This window comes from Centroberyx gerrardi, chromosome 2 (assembly GCF_048128805.1).
Source record: "Centroberyx gerrardi isolate f3 chromosome 2, fCenGer3.hap1.cur.20231027, whole genome shotgun sequence".
Taxonomy (NCBI): domain Eukaryota; kingdom Metazoa; phylum Chordata; class Actinopteri; order Beryciformes; family Berycidae; genus Centroberyx; species Centroberyx gerrardi.
This window is the reverse complement of record NC_135998.1, coordinates 28,894,680-28,912,586: the sequence shown is the minus strand read 5'-3', so window position 1 is coordinate 28,912,586 and position 17,907 is coordinate 28,894,680. Positions and strand designations below refer to the sequence as shown.

The 17,907-nt window shown below is 41.0% G+C and overlaps 1 protein-coding gene across 1 annotated transcript in view; it reads left to right on the top strand.

Annotated features, from left to right (window-relative positions):
- Nucleotides 1-17,907, top strand: part of gfra2b (GDNF family receptor alpha 2b) — a 68,125-nt gene that overhangs the window by 22,844 nt on the left and 27,374 nt on the right.

Below are 17,907 nucleotides of genomic sequence, written 5' to 3'. Positions count from 1 at the left end.
TTTGAAGATGTGTGTGTACGTGTGTGCATGTGTGCATGCATGAATAGGTGTGTGTGTGTGTGTGTGCGTGTGTGTGCGTGTGTGTGTGTGCGATCCTCCGCCCCTTACGTCTTCCGTGCGAGTTTGTCGGAGGATACATATTACTTCTCTCTCATCTCCATAACAGAGGTATTTTTCCAGCAGATTGAACAGACACACACTTATCAAGGTTACAACAGCAGCGAGCGATAGTCTCTGGCTGGGATGTGGTGGGGATGTGAGCGGATTACCAAGAAGAATACAAATCTCCACTGCTCCCCTGCTGATTAAGATGAACTGAACAACTACCCCCACTACCCCTTCCTCTCTCTCCATCTCTGTGTCTCTATGTGTGAATGTGTGTCTTTGTAAATATGACCGTGTCTATGTCTGTGTGTGTGTGTGTGTGTGTGTGTGTGTGTGTGTGAGGGTGTGAGACAGTCTGTATGTAACTGAAGCTATCCTCCACCCTGTCACGAAAAGCTATTTTCTTTCCAATTTTGTTATGCGCCAGTTCACATTTTTCATTATTTAAAGAGCAGAGAGGTAATCTAAAGCTTTATATAAGACACAGTAGCTTCCATGGACAAAGAATAACCCCATGATGTTTCCCATTATATATGCACATACATGCAAATATGTGGTCATATACAGATATGCAAATAGTTTTTCATTTTAGCTACTGTGCCCCCACCTTTTCTCGAGTTCAGGCACATAAACAACATGTTTTCATTTATCTGCTCACCTCTCTTGTCCTCCCTTTCCATCAGTTTATCAGCAATCTAGTGATTGGTCATACTGCATTAGACCTGCTACAGAAAAACAGTCTCATTCTCTCTCTCTCTCACTTTGAGTCTGCTTCACACACATTTCTGAGGAGTGTTTAAATGTCAGGAGCCCCCAGCAATACATTGTCATTTACACCGTGCGTGTGTGTGTGTGTGTGTGTGTGTATGTGGTCAAACAGCTGTGAAATAGACTCGGAGCTCTGTAAATTGGGTTCTGCTCTCTCAGATTAACACAACACAAGTACAAACACGGTCAAAGTGGCAGAGCTGCAACCAATGCAACTTCAAAAGCAGTTTCTCTCTCTCTCTCTCTCTCACACACACACACACACACACACACACAAACACAAAAGAGCTGCAGGTGCTTTGTGACATTCCAAACATTTTCAATATCTGACCTGTAACACTAGCACAATTTTATGTCAGTCTCTACACATACACATGCACATACATGTGCAATGTGCATGCAACGGCTGAGGGTGACACCCTAATGTGTGCATTACCATGCGTGATGGGTTCTGCTGCAATAACATCTGCAGACAGTTTGGCTCTACAAGGCTGTTTTGCTGATGCTGTTTGCAATGTGTCTGCGTCTCTCAAATCACCTGTCTACTGGAATCTGAAACCATGATGTGAAGATCCCCACTCAAAGACACTCTGAATGCTCAAAGCAGATAAAGAGCAGGGAGAAACCAAGAAAGAGAGAGCAGAGGGGCAGATGGAGGGAGGGAGAGATAAGAGGATAATATAGAAGAGTGTTAAATAGCAGTGGCAGAAGAAAGAGGACTGGAACATTAAAGCATGTTTCAGACAAGAGTGTCTCAAATTGATTGGAGGGAAAGGCTATGCGTGACAGAGTATTTGTGAATAAGGGGTTGGATGTGTGTGTGTGTGCGTGTGTGTGTGAGAGAGGCTGTGTGTTTCTGAGTGTGTGTCTATGTGTGGGTTTGTGAGAGACAGAGTTACAAAAGCTGTTTACAGCAGCAGTAAGAAAATTTAACTCATCAGGGACTGCAGTGCAGGGAGTGCACGTTTATGTGATTGAAAATCTATATTTTATTCATATGTTGTTATTTTATTTTATTTTAATCCAAATTGTATTGATGTTGCTCATATAACATTGTTTTATGCATCTCATTGCTTTGGACACTGTCACACTGACATTGTCGTTAAAGCATTTCAAATTTGAATTTGAATTTTGAATTTGAAAAAACGTATATTTAGATCATTTCTCTGACTAAGATGCTCGCTAGTCATGCGCACACATTTCATGGTTGAGAACCAGGTTCATCGCTATCTCTAAATCTAAATGAACGGGGTTGTGAATACATTTCAATCTCTTGTCTCTCGTTTCCCCGTCTCTCTATCTCATCCTGATCTCTTTTGCCCTCTGAGGCTTTATCAAAATCTGCATTTCATCAGATACCTCTGAGTCTGTTCTCAGCCTCCGTGCAGGGACAAGGGGGCTCTGACTATCTCGCCCCATTCATTTGTCCAACCAGACACTGAGAGCCTGTCTCTAGCTGTTCAAAGGCCCATCGATCTACGTCACCGGCCGTTCTATAGGTGCGCCGAGGCTGTCTTACCAGGACTTAAGTCGGCTTTTACAATTCTTTCTTCAATTTCGGCTCAGATATGATCAAATGAGCGAGATTGCAACACTTGAGAGAGGAGAGGAGACGAGAGGAGAGGAGAGGAGAGGAGAGGAGGAAATGTGAGACAAGAGCCTGGAAAAGCAGAAAGTAGAGGAGAGTTGAGGGAAGCAGAAAGGGGAGCAGAGTAGATAGTCTATCCACAGGGGACTGCGCACTAAGACGTTTCCGACTGACGCAGCTTCATTTGTGTATTTTGTGTGTGCGTGTGTGTGTTTGGTTGGGATGCGGTGATAAGGTGGGTTGAGATGTCATGCATTCTGAGGAGTGAACACGAGGACTTACGTGTGTGTGTGTGTGTGTGTGTGTGTGTGTGTGTGTGCGCGTGGGTGTGTGTGTGCATGTTTGTGTGTAGGTTTTCTTGTATTTCTGTACTTATGAGGACCAAATATCCTCACAAAGGCAGAAAGATGAGGAAAATCCTTCAACCTTTGCCGCTGCTCACTTCTTTAGGGTGTTAGTTTAGAATTAGGACTTGGGTTTAGAGTTAGGATTAGCATTAGGTTTAGGTTAAGGCAAGGCTTAAGGTTAGGCATGTAGTGGTGAGGGTTAAAGGTCCCATATGGTGTAAAACAGGATTTCCCTTGCCTCTGTGATTATAAAGGAGTTGGATGGTCTATCTAAACATGGTGAAAGTATCAAAACACACGGTCGCCAACTAAATCCACACAATCCATATTAGAAAAGCGAGCCTCTAAACGAGCCGTTTGGACTTCCATAACTTTGTGGCGTCACAAATGTTCGCTCATTATCATTTTTGTAAGAAATAATAGACTAACAAAGTGTCTTTTTCAAAGCGGTTGAGCGGTTGTCATTGTTTATTACCGGAGAGTTTTCCCTACCTGTAGCTGCCGGGCCGCGGTGTCTCACGTTTCACTCTTGAAACGGTTAGCCAATCAGAACAGAGGGGTCGTTAATATTAATGAGTCTTAAAGACACGGCGACAGAAACAGCCTGTTCTCGGTAAGGCTCAGAGAGATGCTGGAAAATGAACGTGTAAAAATGGATTGAGAGTGTTTTTGGTGCATGACACCACACACACAGCTTTGAATGGACCTCAAGACATAAAATAAAACACTGGAAAGTGCAGAATATGGGACCTTTAAGGTTAAGATCAGAGGTTAGGGAATGAATGTTGGTCCTCTCAGATATAGCAATACCAACATTTGTGTGTTTGTGTGTTTGTTTGTGATAGAGCAGTCCTTTTCAGCCAGGACACAGTTTTTACTGGCTTGCTAACCAGAAGGAGCGTTTGGCCCTCCTTCAGTGCCTTTGGTTGTTCTTCATGCCTTCCCTCGTTCTTTTCATTTTCTCCCTTCCTGTCACATTCCGGCTCCCTTTTCTCTTCCCTCTTCTCCGATTCCCCTGCTCTTTCTCTCACTCCCACTTCCCCCCCCCTCCCCTCTCTGCTTTTGACCTTGTTAGATCATGTCTCAGTTGCTATGTGTGTGTGTGTGTGTGTGTGTGAGTGAGCGTGTGTGTGTGTTTGTATTTGTGTGTGTGATAAAGAGTGGACACTCGAGCGCTGAGTTTTAATAAAACATTACGTGAGTTAAGTGGTTTGTATGTGTGCCTGTATGTGTGCATGTGTGTGTGTGTGTTGTTCATGCACCCCAGGGCAGAGCTTTGTGTGTAGATCCTGTTGAGGCTGTGTGTGAGAAAGATAACAGCACGACCTAGGGCAACTCTCTAATTGGCCCGCACTCTTGCCCCGGATACTTGCTCTCCTCTCTATATATGCTCCCTCTCACAATGCTGTTCTCCTATTGCTTCTTCTCTCTCTCTCTCTCTCTCTCTCTTCCCACCGTGAATTACCACTGGCCGGGCGATGCATTAGAGAGGCAGCGGGGAAGGGGAAGGCATGGAGATGAGAGAAGGTGCCTCAGGTTGAGGGGTTAAGCACTGAGATTGACTTGACGATGATTATATCACACTCCAGCAGCGGATGTGCCAATTTCAACACAGCTGTGTGTTTAATTTGGGACAACAAACACATTTAGTTCTACTTTTCAACACATCTGTTAAAGGTGCTACATCATTTTAACATCAATAAATCCTTAAATAAAAAAACATCACTGTAAAGATTAGCAGCCTCTACTGGCCACTGCATTTTACATTGTGTGTCACCGGGTCAGATTTGGAGGGAATTTTACTGGATTGCTTTACGGCACAAAGGGAGGTTGCTTTATGGCACCATACAGGAACCATTTTATAAGTAGTACACACTTTATTCCAGAATGCATATTGGCTGTTATCAAATAGAAATGTTATGAAAGTTTGTGACACAAAATACAAAAATTTGATGATATACATCGTGGGGTTTAAATTTTTTTTCCGATTTCACCTGTATGGTCTCTCTAATATCTAAGAAATGACATTCAGAATGGTCTATGTTGCTTTGTTTGAACACTAGAGAGCGTAAGGTTAGCGAGTTTTAGCTTTGGTCATCCTACTTCTGGTGAGCCCGAACTGTGAGCTGAATGTATCGTTACATTCCTATTATCAAGGGTTGTTCTTGTCTCTTACCTTTCTTCTTGCTCTTCAGAAGAAATGGAGTGATGCTAGAAAGAGGAATGGGAACAAGCAGCAACATCCTCTTTGCAGCGGGAATCAATGGGGTTTATGGGAAACGTGGTCTTAATTCTGACAAACATAAAATGCTACACATGGCACCTTTTACAACGACACATATTGACACAAGATATTTATAAGTATAATTACTGTAAACAAACATACACACGTATTAACCTGCACAAATGGAAGGAGTTGTAATGAAACCTTTATTCTGAAGTCATTAAGACATGCCTCAAACTGTAACACAACAGAGCTGCAGTATTAAGACAAGTCTGCTTCAAGCGGTGGCGGTCCAGCTCATTTCACAGGATCGATAAGCTTAGATGTGAGGAGGTGTGAGCTGCTCCTCGGGGACCAAACCTGCTCATTTAACTGACTACGTTATGGCATGAAACATTGGAGTAGCTTGACAGTTTATTTCTGGGCCTAAACCACATATGATTCTTGTCCATCCCTGCATGCATTGTGCAAGGAAACACCCTGCACAGCAAGTGCCTCACAGTCCTCAAAAGGACTTGTTCTAACTTGTTCAATTCCCAGCAAGCAGCACTGTTGTGCTACTCGGCAGCATTTTCCCTGTTTTGCACTGTGGTTACAAATATAGAAACTGAAGTGCTGTGGATAGAGATCCAGTTGAACTTTGAAACTGGGCAACGACAATAGGCATGCATCGCTGTTTGTGTGTGTAGAATCAGAGATAAAAAATAAATCCAGACATTGACATCTTGGAAATTGTTAATTGATTGACATTTACATCAAGCTTGGTTAACCTGACTTGCTTGTTGTTTTTTATAGCAGAGTTGCTGCTGCTCATTATGTATCTGTGTTTGTGATTTACTGTGATTTCTAGACTTCTGCAATTAAATCGCTGTGGATGTACTCCCACAGTATTGTCCTACTTCAAAACCTGGTCTATCTGGACGTGGATAATGAGAATTTAAGAGCCACCCAGGACACAACAGTCCTTTGGGAATATGAGCAAATAGTTACTTTATCTTTGCTTCCTGAGGTACACAGATGGGATGTTTGGCCTGGATAGTGCCTGGTGTAGAAATTGCTCCAACTTCAATTGAAAGTGATTGATTGAAAAAAAACAAACAAGCACAGATTCTGTACAGGCCCACAGTGTGTGCTCAATTCAATTCAATTCAATACATTGAATGTGATGCTCAGCTAGCGTGACACGGTTATCGGTTACCTCATTTCACCATTGTTACTTAAATACTGCAAGGTAATAATGTTGCCTACCGGTAAAGTGTGGCAGTGGTTCTTTAGGATTAATCACTCAGTGAGCGCGGTGTGTATCCAGTGGAATCCGACTGGTGATCAGGAGCAATATACAATGAAATCTCTGCACTGCACTCTTTTTTTTGCACTGCACTTTCTGAGTGTTGAGCAGTGTTACAAATTTCTAATTTAAAAAGTATCAAGTTGCTGTTACCATTACTAACTCATGTAAGTTTGGAGCAAATTGTGGAATTTTAATTTTTACTTTAGTTTTCATCTTTCAACGCTGCTGGTCTGCTGATCAGTGCATCACCAAATGACAGAAATGACGTTTGGCGCGTTAGAGATTGATTTAGATCAATTTCTATACATTGACCAACTTTTAATTTTGTGGCAGCGGTGCTGATATTGTAGCGGTATGCCACAGATGAGCCTATGTATGGGAAACACTGCATCTCGCAGCCAAATATGCCCTCTAGAGGCCTTCTCATGAAGTGTTGATGACTGACTGCCTGCCTGAACTGAATATGGCTCTTAATGCCCTCAGCTGCGCTGTGGAAAAAAAAAAACAGCACACAATAAATGTCAATTTCAAAAACCCTAGTTTACATGAAAGAAGGAGGACAATGAACTCAGCCTATAAGCTAGTAGACTGACTTTTCAGGTGAGTTCTGGCTTTAACTATGTAGGCTACGTCTCCATACACTGAATTTGAGGCTCAACAATAAGTTCTGTTATTCAAGAATCACCCTCTTCCACACCCACTCTCAATACTGATCAGACCTATTCTGATCTACACTACACGTACAATACCCTGATATTGACACCTACACCTAAGCTTTTACCTAGTCTACAATGTTGCACCCTATCCACCCTACCCTCACCACTGATCTCAACAACAATAGACTAATGAAATGGCTTGAAAGACCATGCTCAGCAATTCAGAAAGCAAACTGTACCTATGACCATAGGCTAGAAGGACAGCTGACCCTGCTGGCTTGAAATTGTCTGCTCAGCAGTTAAAGCTGCAATAGGCAAGATTTTACATAAAAATATAGTGGGGCTGCAATAGAGCACAGCGTTCCATCCCCTCTAATGTAGATTCACCCGATTTGTCCAAATAAAATTCTGGTGTTGGTCATTGTCACTGGCGGGAAATCTCCTCCACACACATGAAGTGACAAATCAACAGTGAGTGAGCGCTCCGTCCAGAGAAAGCTGCACTCATCAATGATGCCTAAGCCTCTTCACCACCTTCAACCCCATCAGCCACTAAGAAGAAGAAGAAGAACTTTAGGTTGGAGGAATGCAGAGTTTACCAATGTCAAGTTACTTGATTTCTGTGTATTGAAATCTCAAAATTCAAACAGGTACATCTTGCTGCCGTTTGGGGCTGCCATTGTACAAAGTTGCCTAGTGCAACTTTATTAAGAAACCAAATTGTACCAGCAGTAAGCTTAAATAAAACTATTATACCTGAAGTGACGATGGTGTATGACTTGCCACTTCTATCTAGCTATCCCATCATATGATATACAAACTTTTATATTCAGTGGTGGTCCTGGCATATTTGGTGCCCTAGGCAAGATCATGAAGAAAGACAAAAAAAAGTAAACCAATGTAGGTTCACCAAACTGACTTAATTTTGCCTTTAAGAAGCTTGCAAGTTACAAAAAAGTTATGAAACTATACATTTGGTCTGTTACACATACGTTATTTAGCTTCTATCCACATATTCTTCTAACTTCAGTGTTTAATTTGAGCTTCAACAGGCATAGATTGAGAGAGGGCACATTCTGTTAGCACCAGTTAATTAAAACGTGACTTTTGATACAACTTTTTTTTCTCTAACTGGTGGTTTTTATTAAGCAACTGTTAAATTATCAATTTTTGCAGATTTTAAACAGAGTCTTGACTCAAAGTACAAGATTAAGTTAATTTTACTGAGTAACCAAACAGTAGAAGAAGCAAAAGGCATGTGGTTGCAGATTGTCCAGCCAGGTGTTGGGCATCTAAGCCTCCTGTTCTTCTTGAAGCAAAGACATCAACTAAGTCACCTCGCGCTCAGACCTGTCACGCTGCGATGCTGAATGAGGACTTTTTGGAGCCCGATTTGAGATCTGGCGGGATCGGCGGGAGTCAAGGGTAGTCGGGCTGTTTAGTCGCAGCTGTAATCGTTATGTGTGTGCTTGGTCAAAGACTCAAATCTCAAGAGGGAAAAATACGTAAGACTCAAGAGGGAAAAATACGTGAGTGTAAACACAAGATCCAATCTGCGAAATGCCTGAGCCAGGGAAGAAAAACAAGACCTGAATGTGTTCTCAGTCAGCCGTTGTTGTGTGTGTGCATCACAAGAGACTGGAAATCTGCAAATTTCAGTTGTTAAATGTGCGCTGCTCAATCGTTTCATTGTCGTTAAGGAAAAATCTTTTAATGTGTCCCCAGCTTTAGCCGACTGCCTATATTGCCTACATCATTGACATTGACTGCCTATATTAGCAATGAGATACTTGCAGACCTCAACTGGTGTCCTGTCTTTTCAGCCAGAGCCACTGGCTGCTCTTTCTCAGTGCCTCAGAAGCTGCCTTTTTATCCTGCTGTCACCCATGACCATGAATCCCAAACTCCCTGAGTGAACTGGGAGCGGATAGCAACAAATCCTCGGCACCCAACTTCCACAGACCTTATCCTGGCTTTTCAGCCTTCTAGTTCAGCAGTGACCTCTAGTTCAGTGTATCTAAACTTTTCCCTTTCATATGCCTCATGTACCATTGTACAGTGAGGTGTATGAAGTAAACAAACTGCTAGGCGTTGGACCACAATGCCAGGTCAGATCTCAGGCTGGTGATGACTATCTCCTGTGGGACTGTAAGTTGCTGGGATATACAGTATATGTTCGCATTTCACAATTCTAGCCTCCTCTAGCTGCCCTAACTCGTCTACTCAATTAGAATTCCTTCCTGGCATATTCATCTTCACGTACAAAACCAATGTGATACATGTTGTTTTCTCTCCTGAAGAATTATTTTCTGTTTGTTTACTCTCCTATTGCTGCTATCAAGTACAACACTTGTTTATGCTGCCAAATGTATCGGCCAGATGTATCAGAAACACCAACAAAAGTGTTGGTAGTGTTGGTGGAATAACAAAAAATGAATAAATGCAACTATAACATTAGGGTGGGGTGGGGTGAGGTGGTGAGGGGGGGCAGGGGTAGTGGTAACTCAATAACACCCTAGTAGTAGATTGCTAAGACACTGAGGGACTCAAAGGCATTTCTTAATGTATGAGCTAATTATTTTCTCAAACTTCTCCACCTTCATTATGGGTATCTCACACACCGTCAGTGGCCACATCATCTGGAGTATCAGCCAAAACTGATGATTCTGATTCAAATGTAACATTGAATCAATGACATATTGTTATTTGGGCTGACACCACAATTTTAACTTGCCTAGTAACATTGACATTTCTCTTCTTACACCCTGTCTGAAATCCTGAATGTACTTTTACCTTCCTAAACTTTTGGCAGACTTCTCTGATATTGGTGGAATTGCCTCTTTGTCTGTGTAGAATCTTTTGTCTGACATTTTTCCCTTGACAATGGAGATGTGTTGATTTGCATGGTTTTAGTGAAGTAATTGGCAAGAGTGGGGGAGATTGCCTGAAAGGGTCTTTCCCTATAGCTTGTGAGCGCATTGAGAAATTGCCATGCTGAGTCATTGTTGGCATACTCACTCTGTTAGAAAAATGTCTGCACAAGCCACAAGAGCTACAAGCTGGTCACTGCTGGCTTGCAAACTGGGCAGCTAACAAAAAAAAACAAAAAACGTTTTTTTTTTAAATCGTGCAACTTGTAATGATTTTTATTACAACAGCTGGCAGGCAGGGCCGTAGCCAGGGTTTAGAAATTAGTGAGGTCCAGAATTTTTTCTTTTAATGGAGCTTATTTACTGCATTTCTGGACGAGCAAAATTCATACCAAAATGACACCTACAAACACAACCCAAGCTATACATCGTCTATGAGCCATATCTGCCGATACCGATCGGCCATACTGATTAAATAAATGAAGACACCCTCCGAAGATATATATCCGTTTCAGTCTTTGTTTTTGTATAGCCTAAGTGAATGTTCTTAAGAGGGAGAGAAATGAGACTTTTCAGTTGCCTCTCCGCTGTTAGGGTCTCGACCAGACCTTAGATCGGGCCCAAAAAAACAAGCCCGACCCTACCTGAGCCCGTGCACGTTCTGTCTGAGCCCGGCATGGGCCCGTCCCATTGGCTGCATTTATGGGCTCGAGCCCGGTTTAAAACCGAAATTTTCTTAGTAAATTGGCTGTTTATAAGTAAACTAATTCCGAGTTGTTTGAATGACAAAAATCTGTTCAGAATTACGTGTGGGATCTTACTGAATAGCCTACTTCCTCTCGCAAAGGACTCGCAAAGCGAGTGTGGTGCCGTAGGCAGCGAAAACCCGACACTTACATTTCAAATCGTAACCTTTGATTGACTGGTGATAAAAACATAATTGACACAAGGAATTAACAATCAGACTTTGCGGATTACAGAGAAAATTGAATGACAGAAATCTGTTCAGAATTACGCACGGGATCCATGGTTATCAACCTGCCTGCGTGCGCACGGCGCCAGAGGAGAGGAGGAGACGCTGTGCCGCTGCTGACTGAGATGTGAATATGTATCGATCACAGTGATTAATACATAAGGTTTAAGGTTACAATGTTATAATACATATAACATTCTGATTATCACACCAAATAGCTTACTCCCCACCCCAATTATAAAAAATAAAAAAAAGACGTTAGGCTATATCTCTGACCACGAGAGCGGCCCGGCCCGAGGAGTGCAGACCATTATGTAAACAAACGCACATGGCTCACGTGTTTTGCGTCATCGATCGGTTTTTGCAATCGGCGAGTATAAAGCATTATCGGAATTCTCCGATCTCATATTTATACTGAATATCGGCCGATTCCGATTGCTGGCCGATCGATCGCGTCATCCCTACTCATCATCTATAATTAAATACATACAGAGGGACCTGTTGGCAAAAATACTTTTATTAAAGCTGCACAATTTGTCACAATTTACTCTCACTCTTCTTCTGTGTGTGTGTGTGTGTGATGTTTGGTTGAAGAACACACTAACTACAGGCCGTTCACTAGCCTCCCTTGTGTTGATTTCCTGCATACATCATGGTCTTTCCCTCCACTTCTTCACTTCTTGGCTCACTGAAATTATATAAAATAAGAAAGACAGATACAGACACACATAAGTTATGATCAGTTGATTGATGATCAGTTCCCTGTCAAATGCGACAGGGAAATATTGGTATACTAATCTTCACAACATGCATTACCTTTTGGAAGGCTAGCTGGATCCTCCTGTGGCCAGAGGCATCCCACCGCCTGAGAACTCTCTCCTTGTCAATTTTCACTTTCCAGTGAACATGCATAAGTGCCAGTCCTGTGAGCCGTTCATTGGACATGCTGGCTCTGAGCCATGTTGCTTGAAGACAATTTCGAATGAAGGGTTTGAATTAATGCATGTAATTATTATGAAAATATAGCAAGAGTAATACAATGATAACAAATAAAACAAAAAATAGAAGAAAAAAAAACACATCCAGGGTCTGATATATAGGCTATAGGCGTATAACATTTTAAATAATCTGAGTACTTAGAGGGTTTTTAGTTTTTTTATTTTCCATGCTTTTAATTTCTATAGTTGTAAGATTCATTTTTAAATCTGTGCATTTGAAAATGTGAAAGGACAGGCACTTCTTAAGCCAAATAATTTTATCAATGTAAAAAATATTAATTACAGAATTTCAATTGAGAAAACCAACTCTCAGCCTGGCCTCTCTCTTTGCTGTTAACTAGTGTTTACATGTTAACTAGCTAGTTAGCTATCGGCCTCAAGCTAGCTAGCCTTGCTTGAGTCCTGCACTCTTCAAATAAGTGAAATGCTGCATACTGTATCAACATTGATGCTCTAGTTAATGTTGTTAATGAAAGCTTCTTAGCAATAACTTATCTTTTACTTAACCTTTTACTTACCGCACACAGTAGACTGCCTGGTCGATGCACAGATAGGGGAGAGACACTCACCTCGGCCGGGTGTCGCAACTTCCTGTATCCGTCGTTTCAAATTAAAAGCCCTCTAGCGTTTCATACACGGTCCAGCCATATACTAGGTTTTGACATAGTCTTGTTTTAGGAAATAATTACCTCGGTGACCTCATAGCTGGCTACGGCCATGCTGGCAGGTGCATGGATGCAGTGCACTGATTGCATTGGTATAATGCAAGGCAGGAAACCCCTAGGTGATATTGTTGGAGGGAACCATGAGGCCAGACATGTCTCAGTCTGTAATTAGCTGTTGAAATAGACTGGCTAGCAATGCAAAAAAATTAAGCATAATCAGCACACACAGACCTGTCAGTTAGGGAAACTATCCTGGCCTTTGACTTGTTGATTTCTTAATAAAAAGTAATATAGTATGTGCAACAGCAATGGCTTTTTTTGTTTCATTTGAATTTGGAAATCTACAGCAAACAATACCGCCTGTCTGATATCTCTTCCATGCAATATTGTTTATGGCACATGCTGTCTCAAAGGAGACATTTGCTTGTTTTATCCTTGGTGATTCAATGCCCATGTTTGAGCATTAAATTGTTCGCAAAACAAATTTCACAAAACAAATTTCAATCATGCTATTTTTCATTTTTTAATCAGACTATGTTAAATTATATTTGTAGTAAGGCACTTGTCTTCAAAGAGCAGTGGAGCTATGTTGCAAAATTACTGATGCCGCAGCGTCTCAGCATGGTTTAGATTGAAAGATAGAGAAAAAAAATCAATATTAATGATTCATTATTATTTGAAATTACATTCAGCCCGGTTCAGCCCGTGGTATACCTACAAAAAGGAGTAAACAAAGAATAAAATGGAAAAAACAGCTTTTATGGAGGTAATTGTGTATGATGGTAACGGTAATTGCTGCAGCCACAAGATCGTCCTCGCTTCCTTGTTGACTATACTGTATCTCTTGTGATCCCTTACTGGCGCTTTCATCACATCATATAACTTCTCCTACTATTGCAATACCATTGTCTCTCAGCTCTGCCTTTGTTTTCTTTCCACTGACACTCAGGTTTAGTCACACATCTCCACCTACTGCAGCTGACAACTCTAGTTTGGTGCCTGCTCACCAAGTCAAGCTAAACATCTGTCAAGCTGCTGTTCTTCCCTGGAAAATCCTGGCCTCTGCTACATCTTTCTACCATCATTGACAATACAGCAGCGACTGACCGCCAAGAATCTTAGTGTGATTCTAGACAACCTACTATTATGTAATGCCCACATCACAGCCACACCATACACATTACTTTATTACACATTATACCAGAGGTGGGGACTCGAGTCACATGATCTGGACTCGAGTCAGATTCGAGTCACAGTTTTAATTGCTTGAGACTTGGCTTGATGCATGAAGAGAAGACTTGAGACTTGACTTGACTTGGGTTCTGGTGACTTGGGACTTGACTCTGACTTGTACTTTGATGACTTGAAAAGGTTTCTAAAGTCTTGACTTGAGATCTTGTGTTTGTGTGAATGACTTAGATTGAAAGTGATGAGATTTGTTCCAGCAGACGACTGAATATAAATTCTGTTTTCTGAATTTGTATGGAATGATTGAATTTATTGAAGTTGAAACTGATTCTAGAAATCAAACTCATGATGCTCTTACCAAGTTTTTATCCTGTTAAAACCATATTGCATTGAAAAGTCCTAGATATTTAGTTTTCTTTAAGATATTAAATTGATACTGGACTCTTGACTTGTTCTGACTTGACTTGGTGTTCCACATTTTGACTTGGACTTGACTTGCTACTTGGGACTTGAATTGAGACTTGTGCATCAAGACTCGAGACTGACTTGGGACTCGAGCAAAGTTTATTTGGTCACACCTCTGCATTATACTAAAAAAATAAATGTCAAACCAGACCCTTCCTCACCAGGAACATGCGTCAGTCATCTCCCATGTGGATTACTGGAACTCCTTCCTGGTTAGGCTCCCAAAGTATTCCATAGACTGTCAGCTAAATGCCTATAACGTAAATGTAATGTAATGAGATTGGGAAGATCGGTGGCCTAGTAATCAAATAGTAGCCAGATTTGTGACAAATGGGTAATAATAATAACAGACTGGCTCCTGTGCATTTTAGGTGTATTAAGTTGTAAACATCAGGGAAGAATTTGATCCTAAAATAAATAACTTTTAGTAGATCATGTAAATGTATCATTAATTTCGCAGTGTGAATCAGCAGGACTGTGAAGTATTTAATTCAGTTCAGCTTAATTCAATTTTACTGTCAACTCACACAAGTGCAGAGATGAAAACACTTTTTCTTGGGGGTCACAGCACATTCAAACCATAGTAAAAACAAAACAATACAAAATGAGATGGTGCAACAAGACAACATACCGTTGTGCAACAATGCAATGGTCGGTCAAGTACCACATATTGTAATAAGTAAGATAAGATAAGATATCACTTTATTAATCCCCTTGGGGAAATTTGGGTGCCACAGCAATATTAGCATTGCAATATTAGCAGTAGTAGTATAAGCGATTGATGCAAAGTAATCAACTATTTCATCTTAACAGATTCAAATTAATCACCTGGGATTATAAAGTGCATGGAAGTACAGGATCTAGTTGTAACGTGACCAGTGCATATAATTCAAGGGTTGCAGTGTTAAGAGAGTCACAGTTAATAAAGTGGTATTAAGTTTAAAGTTTATCTGGTGCATCATATAGGAATGATCTTGCTGGTGGGGGGCAAAGATCAGTAACATTAACCAAGGTGTGTTGAGAGAGTCTTGTTCAGGAGTGTGTGCATGTAGTGGGGGATATTTTTCAGTTCAGGGGTGCAATGGGGAGTAATGCTCAGTTCAGGGAGGTGCATTAGGGGGTAATGTTCAGTTTGTGGCGGTGCAGTATGGGATAATGGTCCTTAAAGTTAATTTGGAAGCATTTGTGAGAGTCCTCTTCAGCATTCTTTTGGCTTGGAGGTAAAAACTATTCCTGCTGGTGCTTCCAAACAGCAAGGGAGTAAAACGTCCATGGTTGAAGTAGGGTGGGTTGGATCACTGATAATGCGGACCCTTCTTCTCACACTGCTTGTTGTAAGTGTCCTATATGGGTGGGACTGGGAACCCAGTGATGGATTGGGCTGTGTTCACCACCACTTGCAAGCCCCTGCAATCAGAGGCTGTGCAGTTCCCATACTGCAAAAAGAGAGTATGTTCTTTGTTGTGCAACACTATTAGATGATAAGAGCTTCGGAGACTTAGGTAGTGAATGCTCTGCTATGCTGTTTTAACAAGAAAGGAGGTGTTACAGGTCAACGTCAGGTCCTTAGCAATATGGGTTCCAAGGAACTTGAAGCTGCTGACTTTGTCCACTTCAATCCCGTTGATGAACACAGTGAGTCAGTTTGTAGTTTCCTGATGTCAATGACCAGCTCCTTTGTGTTGTCGATGTGTGTGTTGTCTGCACACAGCACTTTAGACAGACATAACCCCACACATAATATTAAAGGGGATTACTATTTAGTGATAGAATTCACTTGACAGCTCAAGGACTGTTTGTTAGCATAAACAACTCTGTCCTAAGGCTACCAGCTATAGAGCAGCAAGACTCGAGTGTGTTCTGTCATGAAAGTGTAAAGCATAGAGATTGCTTTGACCTGCCCAATTAACAGTGAATGACTAATTTTGTCAGATAAATTGCAAACTCAGTCAAATAATAATACTTGGTCTAACACTCTGTAGCCTTTCAAATGGAATTGACTTTCAAATGGGATTAACATTTAATTTCAATATTCAGCTCAAAGTGCACCAAAGTAATGTATCCAGTTGTTTCATTCAGTAGCTATGGGCCAACCTCTCAATAAGCTAAAATCCCCAAATCAGCCTTTCCTGAAAACATACACTCATACATTATATTTAACTATAAGGCTTAGAGCTGTGTATCTGTATTGCTTAACTGTGGATAGTAAACTGCCAGTGGATGTTTGTGTTTTAAGAAAACATGTTCCATTCGAGTAGACTTTGTCAGTGATAATAAAATAGTCTAAAGCACTACTTTCTTTCTCTTACACTCTTATACATGGCGACTGTGTGTGTGTGTGTGTGTGTGTGTCCGCATGTGTTCAGCCTATTTATCTACTGTCACATGGGTTGTCGGTGTTGTTGTTCAATCAGACAAGCACCGGGGTTATCTGCAGGGGAAACAACATGGTGTGAAGCACCAACTAAACATATTGCTACTGCAGACAAACACACCTACACCCAGACATAGACACACACACACACACATGCACGTACACACGCATGCGGGTGTGCCACGCACACACACACACACACACACGCACACACACACACACACACACACACACACACACACTAATTGCGGCTATATCCATATCTAATTATACCTGACCTTAAGACAAAAGTGTTGACAGCTAACAGCAGTGGCCTTCATCATAAGACTCAGTCAGTCACTCTGTCTCGCTCACTACACTGTTCTCTCTCTCTCTCTCTCTCTCTCTCTCTCCCTACTTACTTATCTATCTGATATCATACACATATATACACACATACAAACATTACATTCATAAAAATACATATATACATGTACATTAGGGATGGGACGATATGCTTATCTCACGATACGATTCCATATGCGATATGGGGTTCACGATTCAATACAACCACGATACGATGTAATAACATTTCAGTGACAACGCAGAATGACTGAGCAGAATTATGTTTATTTCTGAGCCACAAATCTTTCTAGTGATGGCACCGGCTTGCTAGAATGTAAACAACAATTTAAAAATGTCATAACAAAGTGCAGATAATATAATATGGATGGAGAGCTTGTGAAATTGTGATGAGCAAGTCGTCTCATTTGTGATTACTACAGAAGAATAAAAAATAACATTGCGATTCACTTTTCTGCCCCACGATACGCATTGTCACATTTTTGTATTGCGATATATTGACTTTAAATATATCGTCCCATCCCTAATCCCATCCCTACATATACATTATTGATATTTTTCCTGTTTCCAGGTTCACCTATTATTTACAGACTACTGATAGATATAATGAAGTATTTTGTTAAAATGACTAAATAGGTTAAAAATAACAAAAAATAATAACTTAATGGTTGGTTATTAGAAAACAACTAAACCTTTTTAATTCTATATCCAGAGCATTAAAAATAGCAGCTATTCCAGAATTCTTACCTAGCAAAATAGATAACGGCTTCAGAAAATGGGCGGATAAAGGGCTAACTATTGTGGATCAGCTTTTTTGTGGGGAAACCTTGAAATCATATGAACATCTTCAGAAAGAATTTGGTCTGTCAGGGATGGATTTTTTTAGATTTCTTCAAGATACTACTTACAGACACATGCAGATTGGGAGCAGATATGTAAACTACCATCTAATTTAGAAAAGATTTTCATGTTGACTATGGAGGGAGTGATAAAAAAGAACCTGATATCCCACTTATACAGATGGCTTCAAGATAACGTAACAGGAAACACTAT